The sequence below is a fragment of the Gorilla gorilla genome, chromosome 1 (assembly GCF_029281585.2).
Source record: "Gorilla gorilla gorilla isolate KB3781 chromosome 1, NHGRI_mGorGor1-v2.1_pri, whole genome shotgun sequence".
NCBI lineage: Eukaryota > Metazoa > Chordata > Mammalia > Primates > Hominidae > Gorilla > Gorilla gorilla.
Window position 1 is genome coordinate 167,209,968 of NC_073224.2, and position 27,008 is coordinate 167,236,975.

The window sequence follows — 27,008 nt, forward strand, 5'->3', positions numbered from 1 at the left end:
ACACTTAATCCCCAAATTCGTATGTTGATTGGAGGTAGGGTCTTCAGGGGATAATTAGGATTTGATAAAATCATTAGAGTGGGGCTTCATAAGAAGAGAAAGAGAGACCTGAGCTGACAGGCTTGTTCTTGCCCTCTCACCATGTGATGCCCTCTGCTATGTTATGATGTAGTGAGGAGGTCCTCACCAGTTGCTGGCACTATGCTCTTGGGAATCCCAGCCCACAGAACTGTGAACTAAATAACTTATTTTCTTCATAAATTATCCAGTCTGTGGTATTCTGCTATCACAATAGAAAATAGACTAAGAAAATTGGTATAGAGAGGTGGAGTTTTTGCTATAACAAATAACCTGAATATGTGGAAGTGGCTTTGAAACTGGCTAATGGGTAAAGGCTGGAGCAATTTGGAGGAACAGACTAGAAAATGACTGTATTTCCACAAACTAAGCATTATGGGCAATTCTGGTAATGGCTCAACAAGAAGACTAAGGGAATTCTGCAACTTCTTTGAAATTACTTATGTGGTTGTGTCTCAAAGAACATGGCTGACATGTGCTCATGCCCAAGGGCTTTATAGAATGCAAAATTTCAGGGCAATAAACCAGGTTATATGGCAGAAGGAAATATCTAAGCAGCAAAGCATTCAGACTACTGCATGGCCACTTTTAAAGACTTACAGTAAGATGAGAAACAAAACAGAGCATGAAAATTTGCAAGATTCACAGCCTGGCCATGTGGTAGAGAAAGAAAACATTTTTCGGCAGAAGAAACCAACAATATGGTCCAGTGACAGTTTTCTAAGAAGATTAGTACTGACAAAAAGAATCAAGACAGTGGGAGAAAGACCCTGCAGTCATTTCAGAGATCTTTAAAACTGCCTTTTCATCACGAGTCCAGAACTCTAAAAGGGCAGAATGATTTTGGAAAATGGGCCTCTGCCCAGAGCTTCCTTGGTTCTCTGCTCCTTGAATTTCAGTGTAGTGCTCCTCAGCTACCACAGCTGTGGCTGAAGGAGCCCCAAGTGTGGCTCCAGTCTTCACTCTGAAAAGTACAGTCATAAAAGTTGGCAGCATCTATCTGGTGATCATTCTGCAGGTATGCAGAATGCAAGAGGAGTCATGGCCTAGATTTCAACACCTAGATTTCGAAGGGTGTTGCAAACAGCCTGGGGGACAAAGTAGAGATTTGTTGCAGACATAGAGCCACCACAGAGTACCTGCTACAGCAATGCTGAGAAGAAATGTGGGGTCACCAAAAGCAAATGCAACAAAAACAAAAATAAATAAATGGGACCTAATTAAACTAAAAAGCTTCTGCACAGCAAAAGAAATAAAATCAACAGAGTAAATAGACAACCCACAGAATGGGAGAAAATATTTTTCCAAATTACAAAACCAACAAAGAACTACTATCCAGAATATACAAGGAATTCAAACAAATCAGCAGGAAAAATACAAATAATCCCATCAAAAAGTGAGCAAAGGACAAAAATAAACATTTCTCAAAAGAAGAGGTACAATAAAGGCCAAGAAGCATATGAAAGAAGAGGCCAAGAAGCATATGAAAAAATGCTTAACATCACTAATCATCAGTGAAATGCAAATAAAAACCACAATGAGATCACCTTACTTCTGCAAGAATGGCCGTTATTAAAAAGCCAGCAAACAATAGACATGGGTGTGGATGTGGAGTAAAAGGAACACTTGTTCACTACTGGTAGGAATGTGAATTAGTACTACCCCTACGGAAAACAGTATGGAGATTCCTTAAAGAACTAAAAGTAAATCTACCATTCGATCTAGCAATCCCACTACTGGGTATCTACCCAAAATAAAATAAGTTGTTACATCAGTAAGACACTGGTGCATGTATGTTTATAGCAGCACAATTCACAACTGCAACAATGTGGAACCAACCTATGTGCCCATCAACTAAAGTTGATTAAAAAAATGTAATATATATATACACACACACCATGGACTATGACTCACCCATTAAAAAGAATGAAATGATGTCTTTTGCAGAAACTTGGATGGAGCTGGAGACCATTATTCTAAGTCAAGTAACACAGGAGTGGTAAACCAAAAACCATATGTTCTCACTTATAAGTGGGAACTAAGTTATGTATACGCAAAGGCATACAGAGTGATATAATGGACATTAAAGACTCAGAATAGGGAGGATGGCAGGGAGGCTCAGGGTAAAAAATTACACATTAGGTATAATGTACACTACTTGGGTGACATGTGCACTATAATCTCAAAATTCAACACTATATAATTCATCCATGTCAAAAAATCCACTTGTACCCCCAAAGCTATTGAAATAAAAAATGTAAACAAAAAAGAAATGTGGGGTCAGAGCTGCCACAGAGAGTGCCCACCAGGCAATGCCTAGTAGATCACTACTGGGACTCCAGAACTGCGCAGCCACCAGTGTGCCGTTGCAGACTGGGAGAACTGAAGTGTGGGTTGAGCTGAGTAAAGCCATGTGTCAGGCTGCCCAAAGCCTTGGGAACACAACTTTCACCTCCATGTATCTGAGAGGTGGCACACGGAGCGAAAGATTATTCTTTAGTTTTTCAACTTAATTTGTGCTCCTTGTTGGGTTTTGAACTTACTTGGGATCAGTTACCCCTTTCTTCTAGCCTCCTTCCCTCTTTTGAAATGGAAATGTCTATCCTATATGCCTGCCCCATCATTGTATTTTGTAAAGTCCGTAACTTGTTTTGATTTCACAGGTTCATAGCTGAAGAAAATTTGCCTCAGGATTAATCATGCCTTAAGCACACCCATATCTGATTTAGATGAAACTCTGGACTTTGGGCTTTTGAGTTGGTGCTGGATTGAGTTAAGACTGGGGTTGTTGGGATGGATTAATATATTTTGCACGTGAGAAGGAGATGAATTTTGGGGGCCAAGGGTGGAATGCTATGGTTTGAATGTGTCCCCCAAACTTTATGTGTTGGAAACTTAATCTCCAAATTAATATGTTGACTGGAATTTCAGCCTTTGAGAGGTAATTAGAATTAGATAAAGTCATTGGGATGGGGCACTCATGATGCGACTTGGGGCTTTATAAAAAGAAGAAGAGACCTAAGGTGACAAACACACTTTTTCTTCTTACTATGTGATACCCTTTTGCCATGCTATGGTGCAGTAAGAAGACTTTCACCAGGTGCTGGTACCATGTTCTTGGACTTCCCAGTCTCCCAAACCATAAGCCAAGTAAGTTTATTTACAAGTTATCCAGTCTGTGGTATTCTTTTATAGTAACAGAAAACAGACTAAGGCAGAATACTACGGCATGTAGTGTGCATTACTGTGGCAGCAACTCTAATGGCATACCCAGATGCGAAGTGCTGAAACCTTACTACCCTTGGCAAAATTTCTAAACTAGTTTCCATTGTCAGAGCTTCTACATGAGTTAAAGACAGTCAATAACTTCCTTCCTCACCCACAAATCTAAGGATGCACATATTGTACCATAGTCTCCCACAGTCCATTTGCTGGCATTTTTCAATAATTTTACCATGACACTTGACTTTGAAGAAGTGGACTTTTTTATCAGTGAATGTATATTTTTGGTTAGGGTTCACAAGAAACATGTTGGATAGACTTTGGAGAAGAATCTTTTCACAAACCACCGATAAGACTCAGAATAAAATAAAGCCTGGTCAGCATTTTGCTACAAGTCAGTTCCCTGTTCAAGCACCCAGAGCCTCACCTCTAAAATAAGACGTGAAAATTATGCCCCTGCATTTGCATATGGCTGTACAACTGGGTATCCACATAAAAGGATCTTCAATTCAAATATCTTTTCCATGATTTTTATCCAGCACCCTTGATTGAGCTCTTATGATATTAAATCTTTCTATCCTGATATCTAAAATTTTCTGAAGCATGTTTTCAGATGATAATCTTATAGTGTATATGTACTATCAATTCCTGCTGAGAAACAATTAAAATTTTGTGTAATATAGTTTTCAAGATTATTTCATTTTTGTAATAAATTTATGAGGTAGGTCGTGCCAGTACTATTATTACTAAATGAAAGGTGAGCAGTGGCACAAACACAAAAAAGTATTCTAGCTATAAAATAAAATAATTTCATGAAAACAATGGGGATAGAACATTGTTTTATAATGCTCCTTATAATGCTGGTGATTGGAAACTGATCTAACACTTGTAAACCAACTGTTTTGCATTTCTTTGGATAACAGGACTTAAGAGGAAAAAAAAATAAAAGTTAAAATTTCTCAACATATATAAAAATGAACAGTGTTTTCATAGGTTTTTCTCTTTAATTACATTTCCTCTGGGCATACATGCATAATTTTTCAGTAGACATTAGGGATTTTAAAATGGTTTGTAGCCCACATCCTTGAGGGAGAAAACACAAAACGAAACTTATTCTCCAAGTTAGGTGTAATTTGCTAGCATTGCATATTCAGGTTACTTATGGTGGAATGATGTGGCATATTTGCCTCTTATACTCTGTTTTCTGAATACTTACTTACTAAGCAATAACACACTAATTGAAGTCCATTTTAAATGCATGTACAGTGTAAAGTATTTAAATAAGAGACTGAATTTATAAAAGGGAAGATACCCTAGTGTAGAATAAGTGGCACCGTTCTGAAGCGAAATTTTTATTTTTTATTTTTATTTATTAATTTTTTTTGAGACGCAGTCTTGCTCTGTCGCCCAGGCTGGAGTGCAGTGGTGCGATCTCGGCTCACTACAAGCTCCGCCTCCCGGGTTCATGCCATTCTCCTGCCTCAGCCTCCCGAGTAGCTGGGACCACAGGCGCCCGCCACCACACCCGGCAAATTTTTTTTTATTTTTTATTTTTAGTAGAGACGGGGTTTCGCCGTGATAGCCAGGATGGTCTCTATCTCCTGATCTCGTGATCCGCCTGTCTCGGCCTCCCAAAGGGCTGGGATTACAGGCGTGAATCACCACACCTGGCCTTGAAGTCAAATTTTTAATAAAGAAATTACTCAAATATATATTTTACTTGTGCGATGTGTTTCTAATAAGATATTTTAGGAGAATTTAGAAAGCTTTAAATAGGAAGATGAGATGACTAGATTTTCATTCTATGTAACTCAGTGGTAATCTGACCCAATACTCTTCATTTTCAGCCTGCAACATCCGACAGCTTCAGTTACTGTGAGTAATTGTAACCAAGGCAACATGACAGGGAATAATTAATGACTGGAACTTATCTTCAAAATATGAAAAACATTCCCAATAATAAATATTGGAATAATAATAATACCTCATACCTCTCTCTACCTTCAACGCTCTTGAAACATCTCCACAAATTAATAATAGTGATTTTGCATACAGGAGGATATGATTGACATGCATATAATATTAAAAAGAGAATTAATTATAGTAAAATTGACATATTATTAAATTTATATCAAAAGCTTTCCTAAATCTCTACAAATATATAACAGCAGATGTTCTCCCTCTTTCTGTCTCTTTCATGCCCATCTAAGTTGAAAGTTGTGTGAAGGTATTCCATATAAATAAGATATCCGAGAGGAAGTAGATTTAGCAGTCACATTATCTTGGCTACAAATCATATACTAGCCTTTTGACCTTGGGCATTCATGACATTCATTAATCTTTTTCGCTCTCAGTTTCTTTTAATAGGAAAGTAAGGTTGATGTTAAAAACATCAACATATTAATGTAGTTGTTGAGAAAATTATATGAAAGTGTGTAAGTAAAGTGTGTATCTTAGTACCTTCCAACCAAAGAATAAACATTCAATAGATTAGTTTGTAGGCCCATTAACACATAAATGTATCATATATCGGGCATTCTTCTAGATTCTGTGATATAGCAGCCCATGATGCAAAAGGAAGATAATTTTGAATGCGGCCTCTCCCGATGGGAGAGGGTGGGAGCCCGGAGTTAACAACTGAGTTGTCTCACCAACTCAGAGTGAGCAATCATAGCCACTAATTTTTTACTTTGTTTTTATTCTATATTTTTTATTTTCAATTTGATGCATAGGGCTTTGTTATTTCTCTGTGTGTGTGTGTGCGTGTGTGTGTGTGTGTGTGTGTGTGTAAAACAGAACCCGGATTAATTCTTGCTTTTTTTTTGTTTTCAAATCTATCACTACCCTCATATTTGATGAATGTTGCTTTCCTTAGATCAGTTGGGTTTTGATTTTTCTTTATTTTAATTGAATTTTTTTAATATTTAGTTAACTGTTGGTTCACATGCAGTTGTAAGAAATAATACAGAGAGATATTCCATGCCCTTTACCCAGTTTTCTTCTAGTTGTAACATCTTTCAAATTTGTAGGACAATATTACAACCCGGATATTGACGTTGATACAGTCAAGGTACGTTTCCTCCCCACAAGGAAGCTTCACTGTGTTCTTATATAGCTGCCTCTACTCCCCGACAACTTCATAACCCTAAACCCCTGACAACCACTAATCTTCCATTTTGTAATTTTGTCAATTCAAGAATATTACATAAATGGAACCATACAGTATATAACCTTTGGAGATTGGCTTTGTTGTTGTTGTTGTTGTTTTAACTCAAGATACTACCCTGGAAATTCATTCAGGTTGTTGTGTTTATAAGTTTATTCTTTTTTTAATCACCAAGTAGTATTTCTTGACATGGGTGTACCATGATTTGTTTAGACACACACATGGTGAAGGACATCTGGGTTGTTGCCAGATTTTGGCTATCATGATTAAAACAGCTATATAAACATTTGTGCACAGGTTTTCATGTGAGAATAAGTTTGCATACCTCTAGGTAAATATCCAGGAGTGCAATTGCTGGGTTGTATGCTAGTTGTATGTTTAGTTCTGAAGAAACTGCTGAACTGTTTTTTGAAAGTGGTTGTACCATTTTACATTCATATCAGCAATGTATGAGTGATCCAGTTTTTCTACTTCCTTGCCCAGCATTTGGTGTCATCAGTGTTTTTCATTTTAGCCGTTCTTATAGGTGTACAGCAGTATCTTACTGTGGTTTTAATTTGCATTTTCCTAAAGAGTAGCAGTGTTGAATGTCTTTTTCTGCCTTTTTTAAATTTGAAGGATGAGTTACTATTTTTTTCTTAATAATAAAGCTATTGATGTTCTACATTTTCTACGATTTTATAGAATGACTTTATTTTTACATTTTTCTAAATATACTATAACAGTAATTTTCATTCTTTCCTTGATCTTATAGTTTGTTTTTGTTGTTGCTTTGTTTACCAGAACTATTAACACTCATTTTTTTAAGAATGATTTTCTTTATAGTCATATTGTCAAACAGGAATTGAAAAATGTCATCTTATGCTATTATAAAACTTTGTTAAAAAATTGCATACACACCCAAAATCTGTCAAAACTTGATGCATTCTAAGTTAGCTCATATTTTCCCTTTTTTTCTTTTTTTATTATACTTTAAGTAACAATCATTTTTTTAGAACTACTCCTTCTCATGCAATTTATTCTTATCTGAACTTGACTAAATTAAGTGATACCTAGAGAGTTGGTAAAGCATTATTTCTGGATGTGTTTGTGAGGATGTTTCAGCAGAAGATTGGTGTGTGAGTTGGTGGACTGAATGGCCAAGTTCCACTCTTAATATAGGAGGGCATGGAGCGAACAAAAAGTCAGGAGAAAGGCAAATTTGTTTTAGCTGGTCCTGAAACTTTCAGGCTTGATCAGCCATGCTGCTGGGTTCCAGGTTCTTCTGCTTGCTGACAGCCTATGAGGGGCCTTCTCAGCCTCCATAACCATGTGAGCCAATTCACCTAATAAGTCCCATCTCATCTATCGATCTATCTATCTATCTATCTATCTATCTATCTATCTATCTGTCAATCATCTATGATTTATCCTTTATGTTGGTTCTGTCTCTCTGGAGAACTCTGACAAACACAAACACAAAAAGAGAAAACTGCATATAGGATGACAACCCAAGGAAATGTCTTATTTATTTGGATAGTTAATACAGAGTACAATCTACAACCAAAATCGTCCCACTGTTCTTCGACTTGATAAGGTAGATGAGACATACCTAGAAGAAATAACAAAGGAAAACATCAGAGAAAAGAAATTTTTTTCAGGATCATTCAAACAGTTTTTTATGTTATGCTAAAAACATTTTAATGTTAAATACTATGCCATGGGGGTAAGGGTGGAGGGACTGGGGGCATTAACTTTTCATTCTGGAATTTTTTGTTGTTTAATATTGGAGTTCACTGGTTGTTTTTAAACTATATCTTGGGTGACAAAATATATAAGTATTTTGCCTATTTAATTGACTTCTTTGCATATAAATCAAAATATTTACTTTGAATGCACAGTTGACTTCTGAGCAATGCAAGGGTTAAGAGTGCCAACCCCGCTTGCAGTAAGAAGTCCACTTATAACTTTTCACTTTCAAAAAATGTAGCTACTAATAGCCTACTATTAACCAGAAACCTTACTGATAACATGTATGACTGATTAAAGACTATTTAGTATGTCATATATATATTATACCCTGTATACTTACAATAAAGTAAGCTAGAGAAATGAAAATATTATTAAGAAAATCATAAGGGAGGGAAAATACATATACATCCTCATCATCTTAACATGAGTAAACTGAAGAGGAGGAGGAAGTGGAGGGATTGTTCTTGCTGCCTCAGGGGTGACAAAGGTGGAAAAGATGGAGAGAGTGGAAGGAGAGGCAGACAAATTTGGTGTAATTTTCCTCTGAAATATGTCTGAATTATCCTTAATTCCATCATTTGCTTTACTTTCAGTGCCCACATCATAAAAGAGTCCACATTATAATAAAAAAAAATCAAGAGTAATTTTGGGTTATCAGAATCCTTCTGGCAAATTATCTAATATCAATCTGTTTTCCAGCATTACTTCTTCTACAGCTCTTTCTTCATCATCTGACACTAGTTCAGAAGGACTCATCTCCACTAAATCATCTTTTGTTAATTGCTCTGCTGTGGTATCTGTTAGGTCTTGAATTTTTCCAAGATCCATATCTCAAAACGCTTCACTTGTCCCCCTTTTTGCCATATTCACCATCTCTTTCATGATTTTCCTTATTGGCTTTGTCACAAATCTTGTGAAGTTATGCACAGCTTCTGGAAACAGTTTTCTCTGGCAGGAATTTATTATTTGGAGCTTAATGCCTTTCACAGCATTTTTTGTAACATCAATGACATCCATGGTGTAATTCCGCCAAACTTTCATGGTACTCTCTCCATTGGGGTTCTCTTCCATAACATTGACAATTCTTTCAATTAAGGTCATGTGTAATAACCCTTAAAGGTCTTTATGATCAGGTCTCAAGACCCTGATCTAGAGGCCAACTTAGAGACATTGTGTTTTGGGGCAAGTAGACCACTTTGAACTCATGAGGTTCTGGGTTACCAGGGTCATTGTCCAATAACAAAAGGACTTTAAAAGCCGGTTCCTTACTAGCAAGCTTCTTCTTGACTTCAGGGACAAAGCATCATTTAAATCAACCCAGAAAAATAATTTTCATCGTCCAGATCTCCCATTTTACAACTAAAAAACTGGCAGCTGGTGTTTGTCTTTTTCCTACAAAGCTCCAAGTTTTGCAGACCAATCCTGATTATAAACCCAATTTCATTTGCACAAAACAGTAGAGTTAGCCTATCTCTTCCTGCCTAAAATTCTGGTGCTTGCTTCTATTTCTTACTAATAAATATCCTTCACAGCATATTTTTCCAGAATAGGGCACATTTGTCTTCACTAAAAACCTTTTTATACAGATTTTCTTTCTCCTTAATGATTTTCTTTATGGTATGTGAGAAATTATTTTCATACTTTTGGCCTGCAGAAGGCTCTTCTGTATTCTTAAAATTTTTTAACCTAACCTCTTTCTAAAATTATCAAACCATCCTTTACTGCCATTAAATTCTCCAGCACTAGATCTTTCATCTTTGTTTTGCTTTCAGTTGTCATATAATGATTTTGCTTTTTCTCTAATCTATTAGAATTGTTAGGTATGCCTTTCTTATAGCAATTTTGCACTCACGTGAAAGCTGTATTTTCCACTATGAAATGAAAGGCATTTTGCAAAAAGTGCAAGGTTATCATGCCTGCTGGCATAAGCTACAATGATGATTTCACAAATTTTCTTTTTTTTAAAAAAATGGTCTTTAGGCTTGGTATGTTTTAACCTGAAATGGTGAAAAACCTCAGCTGCAGACCTTACTCTGTGGTACATATCAAGGAATTGAATTTTTTCTTGTAATGTCATGATTTTTCTCTGTTTCTTGGGGGTACATCCAGCATCACAAGTGGCACTTCATGTGGGTCTCATCCTGTTATTGGCAATTTACCATATTGCACTAAACACAACAAAAAATATGTGAGAAACTTGAGGGATTACTTTTACTGTGATATGTATTTTACTAAAGAGAGGAACTATGAACATGAAGATAATTACCTTCACAAAATGTTTTAACCAGATTCAACACTTGAACTCACCACAATAGCAATAGAAGGTGGCTACAAATTTAGTACAATAGTATAGCATGTATTAAAGCTACTTTTATGCAGTTATGATTTAACAGTGCATCTTTACATTTCTTTGGACTGAAATAACACCATGTATGGTCTGTAAGTGTTTGTGTGCATAAGTTTTTATAAATTTTAACTGTAATAGATTTATGTATATTTAATCATGGTAAATAATGTTACAGACTAGTATATAAACATTTTATGCATTCAGGACATAACTATTTTTTTTCAATATTTCTAGGCTACACAGTTCATCTGAAAAATTTTTAAAATTGTTACAAATCTCCAAAACAAGTTTCCAATATATTTACTGAAAAAAAAAATCCACACATAAGTGGATCCATGTAGCCCAAACCTGTGTTGTTCAAGGGTCAAATGTACTGTGGTGTTTTAGATCATCTTAAGTTCCCTTGCTCTATCTTAAAAGTACACAGATCATTTGAACAACAAAATCAGGGATTTGAAGAGAAGTTACTTTTTCTTACTTGTATATTCTTGTGTTGTGACACATAAGCAATCATGAGGTTGAAGCAGGTGGGAGTGGTTAGAAAAAATAGCTTTAGATTGTTGTTAATGTAATCATAACAAGAAATGGTGCTTAGATGACAATGCTGCTTAATACCAAGATTCTGTATTTGCATTTTGACTTAAAAAATATCTGTAGAGACTGAGCACGGCGGCTCACGCCTGTAATCCCAGCACTTAGGGAGGCCGAGGCAGGTGGATCACGAGGTCAAGAGATCGAGACCATCCTGGCCAACATGGTGAAATCCAGTCTCTACTAAAAATCCAAAAAAAAAAAAAAAAAATAGCCGGGTGTGGTGGCATGCACCTGTAGTCCCAGCTACTCAGGAGGCTGAGGCCGGAGAATCGCTTGAACCCGGGAGACAGAGGTTGCAGTGAACCGAGATTGCGCCACTGCACTACAGCTGGGGGGCAGAGCAAGACACCATCAAAAAAAAAAATCTATGGAATAGCTTCCTTCCTATGTGTGTTTGTGCACACACACCCATGCACACATGCACATATGTTATACATGAGTATTAGTATTGGCATTAGTAATAGAGTTCCATCTAGTGTTTACAGATATTCTAAATCATAGGTAAATTTGTGTTTTCTTATTTAATTAAAAAATCATTTCAGGATAAATGTTATTAATTAAACATATTTACTTACCCATTCAGCCCTATTAAAACAGAAAAGTGAAACATTTTAAAGGATTATCAAATCATGATAAAAATCTTGCTATTGCTATTACAAAATAGAACAGGTTTATAAATGCTCAGGTAATTATAACTAATATGTACAATTAATGCATAATTAATATTATAAAACTACGATTTTATTAACAGGAGAAACTAAATTATTTGCTTATTATTTAGTGTTCAGAAATCTCTACATTTTTGCAGTGTTGCTCAACTTCAATTTGTCTATGAAATTCTCAGTTTCTAAGTTTCCACTGAAGTTAATTACAATGGCATTCAAAATGCTAAACACAAAATGCCTACAAGCTATGAAGTGTTATATAATTTTAAAACCAGGTTATTCACACAATATACAATTAGTTTTACTAACCCTTTTGGTTTTGAGAGATCTTATTGTACAGCAATAAAGTTTTGGTGGTAAAAATGAGTCCCAGTGTAATGGATCATAATAATAATTGTGTTCAGCTAAAATATTGAAAACCCTAAGCAATAGAACTGCAGTCTGCTCATGTGTTAACAGTTCTCTAAATATCTGGAAAATATGATTTCCTTTTTATGCCAATTTCTATATAAATTTCATTGATTCCCTCATTCAATACTGTTCATTAGCCCCCCAGAACTGTTCCAAATTCTCTATATATGTACAATGGGAGAAACTGTTAATCATTTCCCTATATCCATTATTCTTATTTTCTTTTTAAGGAGTGAAATACATCACCGCTTTCCGTGCTCCCGCCGCCATTGAAATTGTGTTTGGCATCTGACCACCAAGATAGAGATATTTCCTAGACTGTTTTGCAGCTAGGTACTTAGGTAAGTACTACCCTGAGATTGAATTTAAACCAACGTATGTAAGCATAAATATTGTGTCCAAATTGTGTACAACTTCTTGGTCATCCCTTTAAAACTAAACCTATTTTCCCAGCACTGCCTCTTTTTCCATTCTGCAGATAGTAATGAAGAGAGGGGCCACCATTCCCTGTGAAAATCAAGTGGGAAAGTCCTGAGTCCTTTAATGACTTTACAGAGGACAGAATAAACTCCTATCATATTCATGCAATTGTGCCTATGGGTCTCCTGTCTTGTTGTTAGAATGGATTTATTTGAACACTAACCAATATTGATAAGTATAAAATAAAAATAAAATATAGTCTTTGGCCTAAAGGATACTCTAATCTGATGAACCAGCCAAAAAAATGGGCAACTGTATATAATGCAAAATCTCTATCATGATAGATGTCTGCAGAAAAGATGTGGTCACCGAAGAAATTCTGCCTTGAGAAATTAAATAAGGCTTCAGATAAGTAGTGGCATTTAAATTGATCTTGAAATATTGGTTTAAGATCATTACATGAAGAAACGGAATAACAGGTAGAAAAGATTCTACAGATAAAAAGAACACCATCAACAAAAGCATGGGGGAAGGAGTGCAGAGTTGATGAGGCATTTGGTGGATAGAAAGAAAATGATGGGTCAGCGAAGGGAGTAAGTGGCTGATAAGATCCTGGAAAAAGAACTGTGATAGGTTGGATTATCTTGTGAATAGAGCTTTAATGTCATAAAGAGAATTTGTACTTTACCTGACAGAAAATGAGCTTTTAGCAAACAAGTGAAATGAACATGCAATCTATGAAATCATCTAGGGTTGATATATTCTACATGGTATCAGCCGTGGTCAAAGGGAGTGCTTCTTGATTTTTTATTATATGTGATTTTCCTTTATCATGAGAAATATTCTGTGGTGTGGAAAGAGCTTCCTTCTTTCAAAATAAAATGTAAGCAGCCACTCAGCTATGAAGGGACAACACAAAGAGATAACAGACACCGTTCTTCTCTCTTATAATAGATGTAATTAATCTACCATTTACATTTTAAATAGTAGGAAATATGGACAGTAATTGGAGAACTTTTGAGCTAATATTTCTCCTGCATTCATCCCCAGCAGTCATTGCAGCTGAAATATTTGAAAAATCAAATGTAGCATTGCCTTTCATAATTTCAGGGTCACCAGCAATTGATATTTTGAATATATTTGCATATGATTTGCTTCATCTGTATAAACAGCGACAACAACAACAAAAAACGCAAGATAGAAGCAACTGGTAAAATAATCCTAAAAAGTACCAATCACTATGTAGTTTCAGCCACACAAAAGACATACTGTGTTATAATGTTGAGGAAATGTTTGCTATATCCTTTTCTCCACTGAACTACCTAAATGTTAAAAGAGGACTGTTTCTACTACTTTCTCTTTTTTTTCACATTTTTCACATCATAATCATGTACTACCATTAAATGTCAACTGATAGCATCCTGAGTCCTAGGTTTTGTGGGTTAGTTAGGCTCCTCCAAATTTGAAAACTGAGTCTGCAGCCAGAGGGAATTTAATCATATATGGAATTAATGATTGTCAATCAATGAGAAACTGAAATAAATCAGGGAATAAGCTCGATGGTATAATACAAGTTAGTCAAATCAATGAGTTTTCATAGTTGGAAATTTAATTGACTATTAAGCCAACTTTTTCAAAACTGTCACACTATCAAAGATAATATCAAGCACAGCAAAGCTGTACATGAAGGCCAGACTGCAATCTCACACACAGTAATTGGCAAATAGTGCAAGGCAGCTGTCTATGCATTCTTGATATGTTTCTGCTTCTTTGTGGTATAACTTTACAATCGTTGAAAGAACTAACAGCCCTATAGGTCACAGAGTTTTTGAAAGTAGGTCTCCATCTCCTCAGACAAAGCTTCTGAAAATATAGAGATACTTTTGGGAGTAGATATGAATATTTTGCCTAAGATTTAACATTCTAAAAGCACTCAGATATTTTTGTTCTCACTTAGAAACAATTTAATGTTACAGATGCAAGCTTTATTTAAGCAGAGAATTACAAAAGGTCCAACATTTTTTCTCATTCTCTAGAGGATATTTCTAGTGCATAATTTAGAAATGGATATATTATTCATATTTGGGATATAAATTCAGAAACATGATTACAAAAATTTTTTTGGATTAAGGGAAATTAGTCTGTTAGAAATAACAGATACTAATAAAAACATTTGTTAAACATGAATAAAGTCAATTAGCTATCCTGAATGGGATCCTCATAGAGAATAATTACATTTCATTTCAAGAAGCAAGATCAACACTTTTGGCTCAATATGAACATAGTTGTATCCATATGTCTACAACTTCCCAATTTTCCAATTTTATACTGAGTAAATATTTACAATAATACAACTCATATGCTGTTTTGCGAGGAAAAAGTGTAATATAATATTTACATAATAATGTCAGAATAATAACATTTCTAAGGTTACCAAATGTCGGACTTTTTACACAAAGGCAAGATACCCAATATTCAAATTACATTCAAGTATAGTATTTCCTATAACAGATAATCAACATCCCTCTCTCATCCCAAAACTCTTGAAGAGTTTGAATGTCCAGTCATGGGGGAAAGCTCTACAAAGTCAGCTGTGAGCATAGCCGGTTTCTATGTGGAGATATAAGGGGAACTGGCCCCATTTCATTGCATAAATATGGGAATTCTCATGGGTAAATTGATTTATTTATGGCTGCATAAGCTGACTCGGTCTGTTAAAGGTGTCTGTTACCAAGATTGTGTGGTTAACTACACGAATAGAAATATAGATGGAGAAAAACACGATGCAATTTTTTAAAGGAAGCACAAAGGATATTAAAATGTTTAACATACATACTTGTTATACACTTAAAGAAATAGAAACTCTAATTGGAAGGCTACAGGAGACATATGGGAATTTTACAGGATTGCATTAAAGACCCCAGCACAAGGATAGAATAGAATATAGGACTACGCAGTCGGAAAATTAGCAGCAGCCTTATCCAAAACTGGATTCTAAATACAATAATATATACCCTGTTGATGTTCTATTAATAATGACAATAACCTTTGCATTAGATTTTACTCTCCAGGAAGCATTTTCCTTCAACTTATTCAAGTAACAGAAAAAGCGTACATGTATTATAATTACTTCCATTGGTAATTGGTAGAGGATGAAACTGACTTCCAGAACTTCTAATTTAATTGAATAAAGTTGCTTGATGTATTAGTTTTCTACTGTTGCATAACAAATTACCACAGACTTATTGGCATAAGACAACATCTATTTATTAACTCTAAGTTGTGTAGGTCAGAGCCTGGCATGATATGGGTGGATAACCTGCTTCTGATATCAAGGTATTTGCTGGTATGTGTCTTAACTGTAAGGCTCTGATGGAGAATCCACTTCTAAGCTTATTTAAATTGTTGACAGAATTCAGTTGTTTGCAGTTGTCACCTGAGGTCTTTGTTTTCTTGCTAGCTGTCAGCTCAGGGCAGCTCTCAACTCCTAGAGCTGCTACATTTATTGGCATATAGACTCCTCCATTTTTGAAGTTAACAATTACATGGCTGAATGCCTCTCGTGCTTCAAATATCTGTGATTTCCTCTGTTGCCAGCAGCCAGATAAAACTCTTGGCTTTTAATGGGCTCACTTGATTGGGTCAGGCCTACAAAGTAAATCTTTGTATCTTAAGGTTCAGTTCTATTGGTACCTTAATAATCTCAGCAAAATTTATTTACAGTAATGCTTAGATGAGTGTCTGAATTAATAACTACGGGATGGGAATCTAGCAGGTGCCATCTTTAGATATCTTCCCATCACATTTGGTTTATGAGGAGTCAAGCCAGAATCATAATTCAGGGATTTTTAATTAAAAATTCAAAAACTCTTTCAACCACAGTTAATTTGTTAACTTATAATAAATTGATTAATCTTTAGCTACCTTATCTATATATTACTCTCACATCATTCATAAGTTACTAGGGCATTCAAGAAGATGTCTCAAGCTGACTTGTTTTGAGAGCACAGAAAATACTCAAAAGGCAGCAGACCCAGGGAAGAATGCCAGTTACTTGATTAGTGGAAGCAGAGAAAAGACAAGACCTAGTAAACCTTTGCCTGTTGTTCCATAATAGAGAGGCCTTTATAATCACTCCCTCTTCCCACCTCTCTATCCATTGACTGTCTTGTAATTTATAGCACTTCTATTAGGAAAGAAGCACATTTTAGAATGGAAGCCCCTTAAGGAGGAAAGCTTTTATCTTTGGACCTTTAGTGCCTTGCATAAGTTCTGGCACATATTTTAATATAGCATTTATGCTATCAGACAACTCGCACTTAGGAGATTCTTACATAGGTTGAGCTGAGTCATATTATTGAATTAATTAGAAATGAAAAAGGGTGTCATTGCAAAATAAATACCTTGAAAATAATTTCTAAAATAGACAAAAAGTGAAATCAACCCTTGAAACAAAAATGATGCTAACTGTAGTACCTGATACTCATGGGAATATAAGTGGATGTGAATATGTGTTTAATTCATATAAGTGGATATAAATAAATATTTAATTCCTCCAGTGGGTGTTTGTTTATAGATTCAGTTATCTTTAATCAAAATACAGAAACTTGGGTTTATCTGATTGGCAGAAGTGCTGCTGGGTAATGGCATTTTCTCTTTGAGTCTGTATGGGTCAGGAATCCCAGCAAAAGGACAGGAAAGGAGATATGCATTCCATGCTAACTAAGGTATGCAAAACATAAAACTTTTTTTCATAAACCTTAATTTATATGTCAAATACTAACTTCTGGGAGAACTCAGTCATTTGCATTATTTATTGGGCATTTCAGTTAAAAACAATCCCATTCAGGATTTCTCTCCTGTCCGTATTGTTTACTCAGGATGTGGCATTTGGGCCAATGAAGGCTCATGGTGATGGATAGGGTGTCTGGCATTAATCTGGTCTTTGAGGATAGTTACTCTGTATTGGTGAGTTCACTGCTGACAAACCTCTTCTAACTGATGCTTCTCAGCCTCCTCTGTTATGATGTAAACTTATCCTCACACTGGGGCTCCTGAATGTCCCATGACCTATCTTTCTGTCATCTAACTTTGGCATGGAACCCAGTAAAGCTTCTTTGAAATTATTCTGCCTACATACATCTGGGTCTAATATTGCCTTTCCAAAACGTATCCTTTTATCCATATTTGAAGAGTTTTGGAAGGGAAGTCTTGGAAGACTTGGAAGCAGTTTCAAAACAAATGATATCTAAGCAAATTCTCCTTTACACAAATTATTTAGCATTTGACTTTAATTTAGATCTAGTTTTTTTTGTTGTTTTTTTGTTTTGTTTTGTTTTGTTTTTACATTAAGAGCCAAGTATTAGACCTCATTCTGTTCTGTTCCTTAATATCTTCATCCCAGTCCTCCAGCCCCATCTTGGAGTAGAGTTTGGGCAACTTTTTTAAGCTCTCCTTACTCTCAATTTGAGGTGAATGCCAGCTTCAAGTCTAAACAGTGTTTTCAGTAGTAGGATTGACACAGGACTAATTTATTAAATCCTAGCTCTCCAGAGTGATACATTGTGATTGTCTGCTGAGGGATCATCTCTGCATTTAAACTTATTGGGTCAGTGCCTATTTGCATGTGAACTGACTGGTGCTAAGCATCTCTGGTTAGTTCTGTTCTCAGTATTGTACAAGTGTTCAGTCTAACAAAGCTAACATGAAAATAGGCACAGGGACATTTGTGTAAAGACCTCTTCCTAACCATCAAGTTGGTTCTTAAACTTCTTTGTCCATAGTATCTCTAGGCTGCAATAGCTTAACTGGGCAATAGACCAAAAAATGCCTTACAGCTAAGCCATGCTGGTGATTGTCTGTGGCTTCATTCCCTCCCAGACAGAATCCTAGTATGTCTCAAAATAATTCACCTTTTATGAACCAAATATAAACAGATGTATTAATTTTAAGTAATAGATTTTGTTTTTATTGTAATTATATGTGACCTAAAAACATGAACCCAAATCCCATTTTTCACTGAAAATATTGTTCAGACGTTCACTTATCTTTTTGAAAACTAGGCTTGAAATTATAAATACCACTGCACCTAAATCTAATTATGTTATTTGGCTTAAGATATTCTAAAGAGGACAAAACTGTGTTTACTATCTTCTTATGTGACTAAGCTCTTTGAAGGAAATAGCTGCAATATTTATGTACATCTCTGGATGGACTGATGTGGGGAAATTTTTCTTATAAAAACCCATATTCATGCATATTACTATTAAAGTATTCCAGTCAATCACTGCAACCTGGTTACCGTCACATAAATTAAAATTACTTCTGTGAACCTACATGTTCTTATATCTTTGGGCTTAGGTCAAGGCTCTTTTCTTTGTGAAATTTTCTCTGATCCTCACAGAAAGGGGTGACTTTGGGAGAGTTGGTTTGTGGATAAGTGAAAACCACTTTTTTCTCCTGCAGGATAATATAGTTTGTGGGTTATACATTTATTATGGAGCTTATTCTTTTTAATACTACATTATTAATTTTCTCCTTGAGTAAAGAAACTGTTTATCTAGTTCAAATTGTTATCTTTCATTTCAGTACATAGCAGAGAATTTTCCCATAGCAGATGCTTCTGGAGGTTGAGTTTAATGTATTGATGAATTATAATTTCTGAAATTTTTGCATTAAAAATTTTGTCAGTGGTCTTTTACTATTCCTATCCTGATATAAAAATAAAAAGGCCTACTTGCCTGGAATCAATCTAGAAAATTAACTGTCTAAGAAAATCATTTGGAAGCTGCAACTAGTCAAAGATAACCAGTTATTTTTCAAGAATAGCCCCTTTAAGTTAGATATATAAAATCTCATTGCATAGGTTTGCTGAGCAATGACACTCAAGCCGTCAACAGAAACCAAGGGATCACTTTCATTGAATTCAATTCTCATGATCTTAGATCGTATTCCATTAACTTGACTTGAGTCAAATCAATTGAATTGCCATAGACATTACTACTAAATTCTGCATTTCTCCATCTTAGGTCAAAATATTTGTTAGCTCTGCCAGTGGCTAAAAGCACTTAAGCAGAAGCAAAAATAGACTGAAGAACAGGGGTTGGGGTTGACATAAGATCTGTTGTCAATCCTACCCTGCTTATCTGTGTGTTAAAATATGTCTGACCTATTTTCTTCTGTAAAAAGTCATTAAGGACAATATTTATTCCAGCAGGTATCAGGTAGAGTTTGAGCAAGTACTTGAAGCTTTCTTTCCATATCTCTCAGAATGCACTTGATTTATAATGGGCCTCTCATTTGGATCATCCATCACTCTGAAACTAAAGCTGCCATTCAATATTTGGCACTTAGGGTGCCAAATTAGAAGATTTTTATATGTCCAAATCGGGATAGAATGGAGCTTCCAAAATTGTACTCACTTGTGACCTAAATATCCAAGAAAGGGAAAGCCAATGCCATTAAAAAGTGTGTCATCTCCTCTCTATGATTCAGTAATGAAAACCTGTCAGTTGCATTCTGTTTAATCATTGGAAGTGGTGTGCACTGTATCTGTGAAGTCTAAATGGAAAAATTGCCACTGCAATTGCCAGCTTCCTCCTACCAATAAATCAATGTAGAAGAGGAGGGGAGAAAGAAGGCCATCCGACAGCTCTCCATCAGAACGCCAATCATAAATTAGTACCTACAGAGAACATATCATATGAGACTGTCTTTTCAGGGACTCAGAGTTAAATAATGAACAGAGACACTTTAATTCAAAAAGGTTGCAATTCCGGAGCTATCAGAGATGCATTTAATTAAAGCAAAGGGAACCACACAGTGAGAAAGTTCATCCTGTCTCTGAAAGGAAAGCTGTCTACCTGCTCTTGATTTTTGACACTTCGAATGGTTAAGATGCTGATGAGTTTTATAACTGCAACTAGAACAGATCCTGACTTCTTTCACTGATAGTATTTCTTAAGACTCTCCCCATAATGTAAGGCAAATTTATTGTTTTCTCGTTTTTTGAAGGAAAGCACCATTGTGTAAAATATGATTTTCAACTTGACAGCAGCATGCCCAAGTGATTTAGGTGATATTGGATTATTGCATAGGTTCACTGCATAAACCTAGAAAAAGAATGCTGGTTTTGACAGCAGGAGAAGGCACGTTTCCTTCCTAAATCATTAAGTTAGAAATGTACTTGTTCAAAACATATGTTGTATTCTATGTTTCTTGGATTTGGCATATAAATTTTAAAAGAGTTGATAAAAGACCAAGTAACTTCATATTTTAAAGAGAAGAAGAACTACATATAATTAAAATCCAAATTATATTAAATTACTATTAACCTGATAAATACATTAAAATGATATATGAAGTTACTGACTTTGTAATAGTGTAACAAAAATATCAGTTGCTTTTCTCTCTTCTCCCATAATACCTGCAAAGTTTAGAGTATCTTCTACCTTGTGGCCTTTATTATCTTTCAATAAAGTGTGCTATAATTTACTTATTTGTTTTGAAAAAATAAAAATGGTACTAAAAATAGGTAGTACACTATCTCTAAATTTTGCAAATGTCTTCCCTGAGAATGAGATTTTTATTCTCAAAAGGCTCAATTTATATCATGCCATGATTAGGATTATCACAGGCATTTCCTAACATTTTAGTAACCTGTTCTAGAAAGACATGCAAATAGTATCTTAAAATAATCAAAAGAGAGCAAGAAGAGACCTGAGAACAAATGAAGTTCAAATTCTACCAAGTATTGCGATAGTCCTCAGAAAGCCTTGATGATGTTGATTGGGCCTCTGCTTGAACATTTCCAACAAAAAGGTATGCATTATCTCAAAAGGATGCTATTTTACCCCTGGATAATTATAGTCATTAAAAACATTTCACTTTATATTGAGTGAAATACAAATAAAAATAGTAAAATTTTGCCTGTCTTTTGATGTGTCAGTTAGGGGCTCTGGGGTCCATGTTTTTACCCCCATTCTATACTTCATTCCTGTTGAAATCAACCCCAGAGCCAAATAATTATCTCAGCTACGTCAGGTGGTTTAACCATGGTCAGTAAAGCAGGACTGTTATCTCATTTAATTTGAAAGGAAAACTTACATTCAAATATTAACATTTGGATATTTTGTATATCAGATTGTTTTCTAAAAAGAGGTGTCACCCTCAAATGGGTAATTTAGGAGAGTTTAGTAAAGAAACTGTTAAAAAGTGTGGGCAAAAGTACAGATGACCAACAATTGGTGAAGCGCCCTGGGGCTTGCAGCAAAAGAGATCTTGCCTCCTCTAGGCCTGAAGGGGAAAGAGGAAGGAGAAATGACTGTCACCCAGTGATCACAGTTGTAGTTTCTCGATAATGTAGCTTGACAGGAGCTGTGGCTTTGGTAAAGACCAAAATGGCCCAGCTGGAAGGAACTAAAAACTAAATGCCCTGTTTGTACTATCAGATTTCTGTCTTTTGATCTCCTGTTGATGGCTTTTATTAGAAACACAACCACAAGCCAGAAGCAAAAATGCTCACTGATGCAGTCCGTTCATATCAGCCTCCCTGGCCACAGAGCAAGGTAGAGAGAGGTGAAGAGTGGGAAAAAAAAGTGCAAATGAAATATTAGCATACTATGTACTGGAAACGATGATACATTGTTATAATTGCTTCATGGACTATGTAAAAAGGTGAACATATATCACCAAACATAAACAAAAAGGGTGCCTATTTAAACAGTTACAAGGAAAAAAAAATCTATGGGCTGGAAGAGGTGTGTGTATCTACTGACGCTGTGGGCATTATTTCATTGTTTTACGAATAATTCAAAGTTTTACATTTCTTTAAACCAATTTAGTTTCAATGCATTGTTGCAACATTATTTTAATCCCCCATCCCTACACTAATTAATACACACACACACACAAACACCCCTAAATGCATACGTATATGTAACTAATCTCAGCAATGAAAAGAACTTAAGTCCTCCCTGTCTTTCATGACAACCTGTTCTACTTTGTTTTAATCCTAAACAAAATAATCCTAGCCTTTTGTTTACAAACTCAGTATTGAAGCTTTCCTTCTTCAATTATCATATTGCTGTTGTTCCTTCTCTAATCTTCTTACACCAGTTCACCAATGACTAGAATTCTAGCTTAAATTCTAGGTCCTAAATTTTTGCGTTTGTAACAATAGCTCCCCTTGTAATTGGGATCTCTAGCTCCTAACACAAATTTATCAAACCAGATATTGTTATTTGTGCCAGTAATTCAGTAACTAGGCTATTGTCTTATTTTTCGTCTCCTAAGGAGCATGTTTTCTGAAAGGCAACACAATTTATGCCCCTGAAAAATCACAGGATCTATGTGGCCATTTCCTCAATATCTTAGTACAGGACCTGGCATTATTTTGGATATATAGTAAACATTTTAGATATATCTTCTGATAGCAAATGAAATGCTGCCACATAATGCAATGTCTGCTCATTAGTTCCCTAAATTGCCCCCAATTACTTGCCACTAGCACAGCGGTAATTGTAGAGCTATTCTTATTTTATTATCTGATTGGTTTAGCTATGTCCCCACCCAAATCTCAGCTTTAATAGTGTCTCCCAGGATTCCCATGTGTTGTGGGAGGGACTCATGGGGAGGTAGTTGAATCATGGGGGCCATTTTTTCAGGTGCTGTTCTCTTGAGAGTGAGTGGGTTTCACAAGATCTGATGGGTTTATCAGGGGTTTCCGCTTTTGCTTCTTCCTCATTTTTTTCTCTTGCCACCACCATGTAAGAAGTGCCTTTCACCTCCTGCCATGATTCTGAGGGCTCCCCAGCCATGTGGAACTGTAAGTCCAATTAAACCTCTTTTTGTTCCCAGTTTCGGGTATATCTGTATCAGCAGCTTAAAAACAAACTAATATATTTTTATTGGGGATATATGACTCAACTTGAACAATGGACATTGATGTTTCTGCCTCACTTGGGCATTTCAATGATTCCATTCTCTCAAATTCTGACCTACATTTAGATGTGCTTTTTCATGAAGATATCCTCAGAATAAGAATCTCCAAGCCTGAAAACTTTTTGTCAAGCTCCCAATTTCACCCAAGTATGCTACTTCTGCCTACATTTCTTTGGCTTGGTCTTTCTCAGCCCAAAACTGCCCACTACCCACCTAATTATTTCAAATCCCATTGAAATGTGTTGATTGTTTCAATTAAATATTTAACATCTAAGATATTTAAAACATGTCTCTAAGCCTTATGAAATAACAACAAAATAAACACAAATACTTTTGAAGTTTCCTTTGTTCATTTCTATGATTCTATTCTCCTTTCCCCACCAACTCTACAACCACTATCCTGAATTTTGTGATAATCATTTTCATTTCCATGGTCTATTCACAAACACACACACACACACACAGCCTATATTTTGAAATTTATATAAATGGAATCATACTTTTTACAAACTTCAACAACTTCCTCTTAATGGTAAACATCTTCTTCATTATGTTTATGTAGAGGAATGCAGCTATAATTTATTTATTTTCATTGGTATATAGCAAAATGCATCTTAACATTGAATCTGATCTTCTTTCAATTAGCTTTGTATCTGCATTTTTTCTAGTCTTCATGCTTGTTATGGATAAAAGGATTGCCTAGGTTAAGGCAAGTTAAGGCTGTTACACACTTCAGTTCTGTGTGAGTGAAGAGAATCTAAATCTAAATGAAGCTTAACATAATCAATGGTTAACTTGATCAGATGCAAAACAAATCATAACCACTGACATGCTCTGAAGTCAATTTCCCCCATGCAATTAAAAATGCCTGGCAGAGATAAGACAATAGATTTCAGAATCAAATTGCCAGGGTTCTAGCTATAATTGTGAAAGTCACGCAGTTTCTCTCTCTCTTTCTCAATATGCTTGTTTATAACACTAAAGCAGTTTATCCTCAAAAAATGTGTATGAGGATTAGACAAAATACTCTGTGTGGAATATGTAGAATATATTCTATGTGGAATATATGAAAATACTCTATGTGAACTATAAATAGGGTAACTTTATCATGAAAATAATATATATTTCAAGTGCCCTAGAGAGGTCCTGGAAAAGTGTTAGGATTTTTGCAAAATCTGAAAATAAGCAAGTGGGTTATTTAGAGTTAAGGAAGACCTATCACTTTTTCACACATTCTTCTCATTCATTATACTTTCCCTTTTCTATGATACCATTGGAGTGATATCTACTATATGGGAAATTTTGCTAAGGGAATTTGGGTTAGAACAATAATTTGTCTGGATTTCATGGGATATACTCTTGTGATTAGAAGTCATTTTCTTTATGGCTAGATATAGTTAGTCAAGGAATTCATGGTAGATATATAAGCCATGAAAGTATAGAAATGGCTTCCAGAAAAATTCTTGCTACTGCTCACTCTGCAAACTAACCCAGAATTTTGACCTCTAGAAGAGGGGCCAGAGGTTGACTCATAATATGAGAAAGTGTCCTCTGGCCCATGGCAACAGAAGTATGTGTATAGTGAAGAAAAAACAAAGTTAGGAAACCAAAAGCAAACCAGTAAGCAATTCTTTTAATAACATGTAAAATGGTAAGCAAAAAATTTACTTTTCCTAAACGCCAAGCGAAAATAGATTTTTTTCTTCTGCCAGAAATATTTGATAAAGCAAGATATACAATTATAAGTGAAATATAAAATAAAATAATGTTTGCATGTGTTGTTATATAAATTCAGTAGAAATTACTGTAGCAATAAGAAGTGAATTAAAATAATTTTCAGGTCATTCCAAAGTCAGCAATTCATTAAGCAAAAGATTTTACTACAAATAATATATAGGCTTGACTAATTTAAGAGTCCAATTAATTAATGAAGATTTTTTTCATAGCGGAAAAGTTTTTTTTTTTTATGAATTCAACACAAAATACTGATGTAAGCCACTGCAGTAAGGAAACAGAAATGACAAATTATTTAATAGGTATTGTTAATTCAAAGAATATTGAAGATGAGTAACTGCACAAAGATACCTAAACTACTCTGAAATCTTACAGTAATATATGAAAGAAATTTTGTGAAAGTTTTTCCAAAGTTGACAACAATCCAAAAAATTACATGGCATTACCAAGGATGAATTATTAGGCTGAGAGAATCTTTTGTAAACTATCATTAAATAAAACCAGTCATCCTAATGGAAGGATGGAATTACCTTTCTCTTCTCCCTCTGAGGAAAAAAAGAATGTAAAACCAAAAAAAGTAGATTTTAGAGCTATTGTAATAAAATGTATTACTTTTCTGGAATCGTCCATGTTTTAGATTTGTTAGATTTTTGAAACTATGTAACTGGAAATGATTTATATTCTTATTCCAAGTAAATATTCATATTCATACTTAATTTTGTATTTCTCATTTTGTATTTTATTTTTACCTACAGAAGTTTTTCTAAGTTATTTAAACTTCTCACCACACAAAATCTGGATTTGTATCTGTCATGTAGTAATTGCTTGATAAATGTGAGTATTCATAGCTATTATATATATAAGGTATTATATTACATATATATACACATATATATACACATGTATGGACATGCAAATATATAGATGATCTCACATTTTTATGTATTTAGAGATATTAATGAAAAAACGTACATTTTTGTAAGTATCCATTTTTAATTAATGTAGCCTCTACTTAAGTTCTAGAGGCATAGATGATGTGTTTTAACTTTCTGTCTTTTCACTCTGTGAAAAATTTCTATGCCTTTTTTATGTGAAAAGACATAGAGTTAAAAACATTATCATACACTTAAAAAAATTAAAAGTTTTTAGCAAATACTTTAATCAGGAATCACAATATTTAAAAACCAGAAACACAAACAAGAAAATACACATTTAAAATATGAATGCATTTGTGAATACATAGTATCACTGTTTACAACTGAAATCTAACATGTTTGCCAAACTATCAAGGCATTCCACAAGCTTCTGAGTTATGAGTGGAGACAAAGTTTATATTTGAACTCTATCACCTAGAATTTTACTCGATAATATAAGAAGAAAAAGTATTTTTACCTCATTGTGTTGAACACATTGTCTTGAAAAGAACTGGTATCAATTTTTGAAGCTTCAAGAATAAAGCATAAAGTAAAAATACAGCTTGTCAAAAAAACATAGTGTAGCTGTTTGTGATACTGATATGAAATAAGAATTTCATGTTATTAAAGCAGATGACAGTTCAATCTAGTGAAAACAATGGCATTTGAAAAGTATTCGATCTATGTATATAAAATAAGCTTATATTAATATGCACACATCATGAGTATACACACAAGTTAACATTTCAAGAGTTAACATTCTTGGCATTATTCACAATTGAAAT

The 27,008-nt window shown here is 34.8% G+C and overlaps 1 long non-coding RNA gene across 2 annotated transcripts in view; it reads left to right on the forward strand.

Moving 5' to 3' along the window:
- LOC134757094 (uncharacterized) overlaps nt 1-27,008 on the forward strand; it is a 67,782-nt gene that overhangs the window by 3,260 nt on the left and 37,514 nt on the right. The window contains exons 2-4 of one of the 2 annotated variants that reach the window (XR_010130706.1): nt 3,161-3,228; nt 5,148-5,175; nt 12,445-12,555. This is a non-coding gene — a long non-coding RNA (uncharacterized lncRNA). The remainder of the gene's footprint in view (nt 1-3,160; nt 3,229-5,147; nt 5,176-12,444; nt 12,556-27,008) is intronic. The other variant, XR_010130705.1, reaches the window with a different exon arrangement.